The sequence below is a fragment of the Dipodomys merriami genome, unplaced genomic scaffold (assembly GCF_024711535.1).
Source record: "Dipodomys merriami isolate MVZ:Mamm:240054 unplaced genomic scaffold, mDipMer1.0.p SCAF_183, whole genome shotgun sequence".
NCBI lineage: Eukaryota > Metazoa > Chordata > Mammalia > Rodentia > Heteromyidae > Dipodomys > Dipodomys merriami.
In genome coordinates this window covers 2,394,064-2,402,441 of record NW_027203193.1, presented here as the reverse complement: position 1 = coordinate 2,402,441, position 8,378 = coordinate 2,394,064, and the positions used below count along the sequence as shown (strand labels likewise).

The 8,378-nt window shown below is 37.1% G+C and overlaps 1 pseudogene; it reads right to left on the bottom strand.

Moving 5' to 3' along the window:
* Positions 1-44: 44 nt before the first annotated feature.
* On the bottom strand, positions 45-7,010 carry LOC138830078 (ankyrin repeat domain-containing protein 49 pseudogene; annotated as a pseudogene).
* Positions 7,011-8,378: the final 1,368 nt, after the last annotated feature.

The following is an 8,378-nucleotide window of genomic DNA, read 5'->3' as shown; positions in this document are numbered from 1 at the left end:
GAAAAAAAAGGAAAAAAAAAGATACTTAACTGAACCATTATGACTTAAGAGAACAATTTCTTTCGACAGCCTTCCACAACTTCAAAGAGGTAGTGATACATACTTATCCTTTTGGTAATATCAAAGGCAGTTTCTTCAAACTTGTTCTTCAGTCCTGGTTTGATATAACGGTTGAACAGAAGGAGGTCCAGCGTACCTTCGCTATCTCTATACACAGCAGCACAACGCAAGGGAGTTAAGAGGCCTTTAGTTTGGGCATTGCTATCTGCATAATGATGAAGTAAGAAAGAAGCCACTCTGGTATTATTCCAAGAATAAGCACTGTGCAGGGGTTTCCAACCATTCACATTTATTGCATGAATATCTGCTTCTTGAGGCAACAACTCACGAACAATATCTAACTGTCCACTGTACGCTTCTCGATGAAGAGGGGCATATTCATCGTCATCCCTAGTATTCACATGAGTGGCCTTTATGGAAAGTAGTCTCCACACTCTACTAAGCCGATTATTTTCAGCAGCCCAAAGAAGAAATTTGCTTGGATCGGACTCCATTTTTTTTCTTGCAATTGATACCATTCATCACTTTTTCATTTTGTTCCTCATCTTCATCAGAATTGCTTAACTAGAGACTTTCAGTGCCAGTGGGAATAAGGTGTCTATGTATTTCCCCAATAGTTTACATTGGTTGAACTGGTGAGAAAAACACAGTGAATTTTCTGCATGTTTTTTTCATTATTTATTTACTCTTTTTTTCATTTTTATTATTCTAAATCATTCTAACTGGAAAGTAGGGAATTGATGGAGAACAGAGGAAAGACGTTCCTCCATATGCAAATGTACAGACTGAAAATGAGAATCAGTGTTGTTTTCTTGTGCAGCTTTTTCTAGGAATGAGAAAACAGAAGGTGGCTCAGTGGTAGAGTGCTTGCCTTGCACGTATAAGGCCCTGGGTTCGATTCCTCAGCCCACATAAGCAGAAAAATACAGAAGTGGGGCTGACACTTAAGTGGTAGAGTGCTAGCCTTCAGCTGAAGAGCTGAGGGACAGTGCCCAGGCCCATAGTTCAGGCCCCACGACTGACAAAAAAAAAGAAAAAAAAATAATGCTTTCTATATAAATAATTTGGGAAATGGCAGAGCAGAAAGTGAAATGATTCAACCAAAAATATAAAAGCAAAATAAATTAGGATAATTGTGGAGCAGTCATATTATCTATGAGAACCATGAGAGGTGAAATGAGAGACAGAGAGATGTGCAATGCTCTAGCTAGCCACAAAATCCATGCCTCTGATCAATTTATAGAGCAAACAGAATTTTATTTTTTAAAAAAGATGGAAATAGAATTTATGTATTTACTTGAAATTAGTAAATACATTTTTAGTAGCCTACATAAAGAGACATAGCTTTGACCAAATTACAGACAAGAATCTAAATCCTTGATAATTCTAATAACAGATCTGAGTGAAATCAATTAAATCACACTTTTCCTGTACAATGAAAGAATAGGTCCGAGCAAGGAAAGCAGCTAGAGAAGGCAGGCCGCTTATATCTCTGACAAAGCTTTGTGGAAAATGGTGTCAAGGATTACTTACTGGTGATTCCCTTGCACTGGAAGCATGATTCTGAACTATTGCTTGCTGATTCTCAACTATTGCTTTGATCATTATATTCTCCAAGAAGAAAAAGTAAGATTTAATTGATAGCAAAGCACTACTAATACATATTGACTTCTCATTAAGCACCTTCAGTCATCAAAATCACTTGAAGACGATAGACAGGTCTGCTTTTTTAGATGAAAACAAAGTGTCTTTAAAAAAACAAGGAATTTAAGTAGTCATGCAAAGGACTTCTATTTTACTACTGCATTATACATTATTTGTAATGTTGGGTAACAATAAATAATGGATCTATTAGAAATCTCTTAAAGCTCATATGTTCAATCGTGAGTTCTCTTATACTATATCATGTCATTTTTGTATGGACTCAAGAAGAAATTTAAATTACTAACTTGAATTTCTGATAGGACAATATCATCACTGTACATCTTGGTTCTATACTCAGTTTAAAATTACTATGTAAGTATGTGCATTAGATAAATATAGAGGCAAAAGTAGAGGCCACATTGGTGGCTCATATTATTAACCCTAGCTTATTAGAAAGATGAAATCTGAGGATTGTGATTTGAAACCAGACCAAGTAAAAAAAATTCCATTAGATTCTGTTTTGAAAGTAACCAACCAAAGCTAGAAATGGAGCTGTGGTACAAGCAGTAAAATGCTAGCCTTGAGAAATCTAAAGAAAAACTAAATTCTGAGACAGAGCCAGGCCCTGAGGTCAAGACCTATTATTACTACCAAACAAACAAATTAATTAATTAATTAAAATAAATTAAGTGGTCACATGTGGAGAGGCAGGTAAAATGTAACACCTGTGGTGACTGGATTGTATATCATTCTGTAATAAGGCAAATTATCATTTGTACTAATCACTAATATTTTATTTGAACTTTTTTGTATAATAAACCCTGAATTTAGCATGCATGTACATGTGTGTGTATGTGTGCACATGTGTGTATGTGTATAGGTTTGCATGTGCTGTTGCAATGTTGCTTACAATGTGGACAGGGTGAGTTTTCAAAGAGTTAACTGTGTTGCAATGATTTTATTTATCAATGTTCTGTCATGTCATTTCAGTGGAACCATCCTTTTGTACATTTTATTTGCCAAATAACATCTTCATAACCAAAGCATTTACAGCATTAAGTTAGATGAAAGAGACTGCTTTCAGCTCTTATTATATGTTAGGTAAGAAGATAAAGACATAATTAGGTAGTAAGTTATTGCTGTAAGATGACTGTCAGTACAAAATATGTATTTGACCTCTTAAATCGGTTATACTTTTAAGATATAAAATTGGAGTGAGTTTGAACAACAAACATACAGGTATTACTCTTTGGTTATTCCTGTGAAACATAAGGTGTATAAACTCTTTCCAGATTTCTGTTGAAAAAAAAATCTTTCTTTGTAAGATCATATCTATTCTCACTAAGAGATAACTCCATATTTATTACATTTGAATATCCCATCATATTGACTGAAAATCAGTATTGTGGATATGCTTATTAGATATTCCTTTCAAAAACAAACAAACAAAAAACATGTGTCATCTCCAGGTTGTGGATGTATTTGAATTTGTTTTGTACATGCAAAAGAATCTTCACTAATGGCTCTTTTGTGGGAGTAATTGTGGCAACTTTAACAAATAAGGCTTTTCGAATATCTTTTCCAATATAAATAACATCCCAGAATGAGTCTTGCAATTTCTGAAAAGACTTTGGATAGTTTATTATTATTTCACTTCATTAACTATAGAGCTAAAGACATTTCTAAAATAAACATTGTTAAGATATGAAAACGTAAGTGGATATATAGGCTTTTAAACATCATTTTATGAAAAGCCAGTTTTTATGAAACTAAATGAAATAGAATAAAAGAATGTAAGTGAATTGGGTAAGCTAATTATTTACATAACTATTTTCTATTAACACAGTCCTTTGAATGTAGATGATGCAGTTAAATTTTTCCTTTGTGTCTCTGTACTTCAGTTGTTTTTAGAATCTTTGTAGTTATAAGATTGGATTTTTAGTATAAATAAAAGTCTTTTAATAAGATTAGGATTAGTCTTGTGTTTTGTGTCCTAATACCAAAAAATGACTTATTTTCAAGTGTTAATAGTTTATAATTGAAACTTCAGTATCATAAGAATTTTTTTAAACTCAGTAGTATTTATGTCTTTTTAAACTATTTATATTCACAAGTTGGAGATTCTTTAATTCATGATTAGGTCTTGGTGTCTGTGATTTTTAACCTCTTGTTCCTAACAATGATAGATCAGACTGCATTTTTGGGTATATGAAAGGTAAAATATTTATCTGGGGTCAAAGATGATTTTTATCAGTCTTGCTTTAATAGCATTTTAAAGTAGTACATTTCTCTCAAAATGTTGGGTATAAAAAGCAATCAAAATACTTTTAATGGTAAACAACTTAGGTGAGCTACAATGTGGAAATCACTTGTCCATAAGACCTTCAATCTGTTTCCATCAGGAATTGGGCAGGTCATTTTTTCAGTAAGACTGTGTTAAACAGAGATAGGGTTCCCAGGCAGTACATGTTGAGCCATGGGATAGAATATGGTTTCTACTATTTTGAGCTAGAAATCAAGAATGTTATAATTTAGCAGTTCCTTTCACCAGGGAGGTATAAATTGATTATGAACTTGGAATTTTCATGTTACAGTTATCTATTTTCTAACAAAGATAAAGCGAGATATTATTAGAGTGTACACAATAATTCTGGGAAATTTTCCTAGAATTAGTAGAGTAAGTGCTGGTGTTTTAGTCATAAAAGAGAATGAGGTAATTTGATACAGTGGGAGATGGGCATCAGGCTAACACTTACCATGTGTGCAATGTTGTACTAGTAATTCCAACTCTGAAAACTTCAATATCATCTGATAATTAAAAATGGAAGTAGTTCCACTTTATGGGATTATTGTGAGGATTAAATTAGATATCATAGGTAAAGTACTTGGAAAAACAATCAATCAGCATTTGATACATTCTACCTGTTATTTTATCATGTGATGAATTCTAACATTATTGTGATTTTTATATTTTGTACCATTATGATGTGCAGTTTGGTGTATTGATATTGTGTTGGTCAGTTTCCTATCATTATAAGGAGAAGACCTGCAAAGAAAGTTTCTGAGAAGGAAACTGTTATATTGACTCATGGTTTGAGAGAATGCAGTTTAAGATCAGATGTCTCCATTGTTTTTAATTATATTTTTATTAACTTAAATAGTTGCACAAAGGAATTTCTATTCAACAGATTAGTTTATAAGTATAGTGGATCTTTACTTAACTTTCCCAGACCCTTCCAAACCTCATCCCACTTTAATTTTTTCTAGTTTCCTACTGTCTGCATTGTACATTATGCCTTCACTCTCTTCCTCCATAACTCTCTTTATTCCTTCCCTTTGACTTCCCCTCACATATTCCAAGTGATAGTTTCTTGTTGTTCATTTTGTTGGATTAAAAGTTCAATTTTATAAGAAATTACACCTTTAAATACTTCTCTGCAAATATCATGTTTTGGTTAATACTGTTGTGTAAACTTGTATAAAGTTCTAACTTCCAAATATGCAACAGACCATGGGTCCATTGTGTGTCTTGCTCTGACTTCCTTTACTTAACATATTATTAGATCTATCCATTTCTTTGCAAATAATGTAACGATCTTCATAAGGGATGAGTGCAATCCAATTGTGTATATATGCCACACTTTCTCCAACCATCCCTTCTCCAATGGGCATCTGGACTGTTTTCATAACTTGGCTAGGGTGAATAATGCTGCAGTGAACATGGTTGTGAAAGTGATTTTACTGTAACCTTTTGGAAGAATTCATGACTATCTTTCTGGGAGCAATCTTCTGGTCAATTTTTCAGAATAAGCACATGCCTTCCTTCATCTCCATCACAACATTTTTCAAGTCCTCAAAAACACATTACCCGCTACAGGTCTCAATAAGCTAAACTCACACCGTGCCCTCATTCTTTCAATATATTTTTTCATGATTCTACATATAAGTTATTGAGAACCTTCTATGTACTTCCTTAATGTGAGAAGGAGGGATATGACAATAGAGTAAAAGTAAGAAAAATGCAATTTAATTAGCTATTATCATATTTAAAATCATTTTCAGCTCTAACTCATAGCCTCACTTACTATTATTTTAATCTTTATTGGATTACTTCATCTATCCTAAATTATTACAGGTGAGTTAAATACAAAAGCAAAAAGTGTGGTTTAATTTTGAAACTCATATGTGAGGATGCACAATATGGGCAAATAGATGGATTGGAATTAATAGCCATCATCTATATTTTTAAAGTAAAGATGGTTTTCCCAAACTGATTATCTCAATTCATATTACATTCAAAAAGAAACATGTGACAATTCCTTTGTTTTGTTCCTTAATAACTTTGGTTTCCATTTTATTTTACAATGAAGAATCATTTTTCATATATCTACTGTAGATCCAAAATATGTTACAATATTTCTATGTGTATGCATTGATATATACATACACACATATATTACACAGGTTATAATGATAATTTATAACTTCTGTAACTGTAAAATTTACTAAATTATTAAAAAACATCAACAGCTTATGCCTATAATCCTGGTTACTTGGTAGGCTTAGATCTGATGACCATGGGTTGAAGCCATCTTGGACAAGAAAGCCAATGAGCTTTTTATCTCCAAACAACCAACAGGAAATCAGAATTGGAACTGTGACTCAAAGTAGTAGAGTGGTAGCCTTGAGAGAAAAAGCTCAGGGACATCACCCAGACTCTTATTCAAGAACTACAATCTACCCCCAAAAATCTAATTTACACATGTGTAAGTAGAATATTTCCATCACCCAAATGCACATCCATACTCATTTGCAAGTTAACTCTGTTATGTCTGGAGTACCACATATTTGGGAGCTGACATTAAAGCTCAAAAAGTCATCTTGACCTCTGTGGTTGCTTGAAGGCATGTACAAGGAACTGGCTTACTTGAAAAACACCAGGTGCCAGGGATTGTTTTGCTTCCTGCCACTTTGAGGCACCACCTGGTCCCCCCAGTTGGTCGGGCCCTGCACTTGCTTCAGTTGCTCCAGAAGCTGGGTCTGCCTCCGCAGGTGCTGCTGCAGGGCCTCCTTCTCAGAGCTCAGCCACTTATTGGAGACTATGTGCTGCTCACAGGTGGCTCTGAGCTCCTGCAGCTGGGCCAGGGACTGCTTCTGCTGCTCCAGCAGCTCCCAAGACACTTAGCTCTCTCTCTCTCTCAGCTACCTCTTTCCATTCCTTTATCTTCTCCTCTGAGCAGTCCAGCTGTTCCCACAGATGTCTCTTCACCTGCTGCTTTGAGACCAGGATGCTGGGTCTTGGTCATCTCCTGCCAATGCTTGGCCTTCTCCTCCTGTCTCGGCAACTGCTCCTGCTACTCCGCATTCTGGAAATGGAGCTTCTGGTTTTCCTGGATCTGGATGTGAAGTTGTTCCTCCAGGTTTTTCAACTCCATTTGTGTCTGGTAGGACTGGGCCTGCTTCTGCAGCTCCGTCTGTGATGGTCCCACGGGGGACCGTGGCTCTGCAACCTTCCTTCTCAGTTCCTCTAGCTCATTCTCTAGGTCCAGAACCTGCCTTGCCCCTCATTCCTTCTCCTCTGTTCGTTGGTTCACCTGCTCAGTCAGCCACCGGGACTCCTCCTTCCACACTCAATGCTCAAATCCTCTGTGTAGGTGTCTCTTTCCAGATTCGCTGTGGTCACCTGACAAAACAGGTTGTCCAGTTGTCTCTTCAGTACCTCACGCCCCACCAGCACTTATTAGAACTTACAGATTCTCTTCTTCATGTTGCTCCTCTTTGTCCAGAGAGCTTCTAGCTTCTCCTGCAAGTCTGTGTTCACTTCCTCCAGGTCCTCGAAACTTCTGGTCTTTTCTTTGAGCTGAAGGGTAACATCATACAGCTGTTCACAGAACATTTCAGTCTCTTTCTGCCCAGCAGTGACCGCAGAAGCCACCATCTCCAGCTCTGACACGTGCCTGTGGCCTGTAGGCAGCTGCTGAGAGGTTCATGCTCCATTTCTCTGTCATTGGCCTCCTGTCGCACGTAGGCTGGTGCAGACTGTATGTCACTTTCTGCCAAAGCCGACCACTGTATGGGTGGCTTGTGGATCTCTAGCTCTGTTTTTGGTGCTTCATGCACCTGGGCTATCTTCTCCCTGTCTTTCTCCAATGGATCCTGCAAGTCTGTCTTTTCCTGCTTCAGTGGTTGGATCTTGGCACAGAGCATCTGGATTGTTTTTTGCTGTAGTCCGGGGTGGGTACCACGTGTCACTAGCACCTCTGCAGATCCTTGGTGGTATGGGGACCCTTGACACTCTGGTGGCTATGACTGTGTCCAAAGGCAGGGGAGGCCCGTGGTCAGCATCACATTTGGCCAGACCCTCCGTTGAATCACGCTCCCCAGTGGTGTTTGTCTTAGAGATCCCTCCCTTTTTCATGTTCTTTGTTTTCTTAAATGTCGCAGGTCTTTTGGGAGGATTCTTCTGATGGTTTTCTGGCAGTAGATTCTTGCCTGCAGCTCTCTCAAGGAGTCATGCTGTTTCAGTCATCTGAGCACTGGGATGGGAAAGATGGGCTGGCCATGTTCCCAAGCTCTGGGAAATCCTCTGTTCTCCCCCTCACTGACTAGGACATCAATTCCCCTATTCTACTGCAAAGTCTCCTCAGACTCTTGCTCACCACTCATCCACCTCT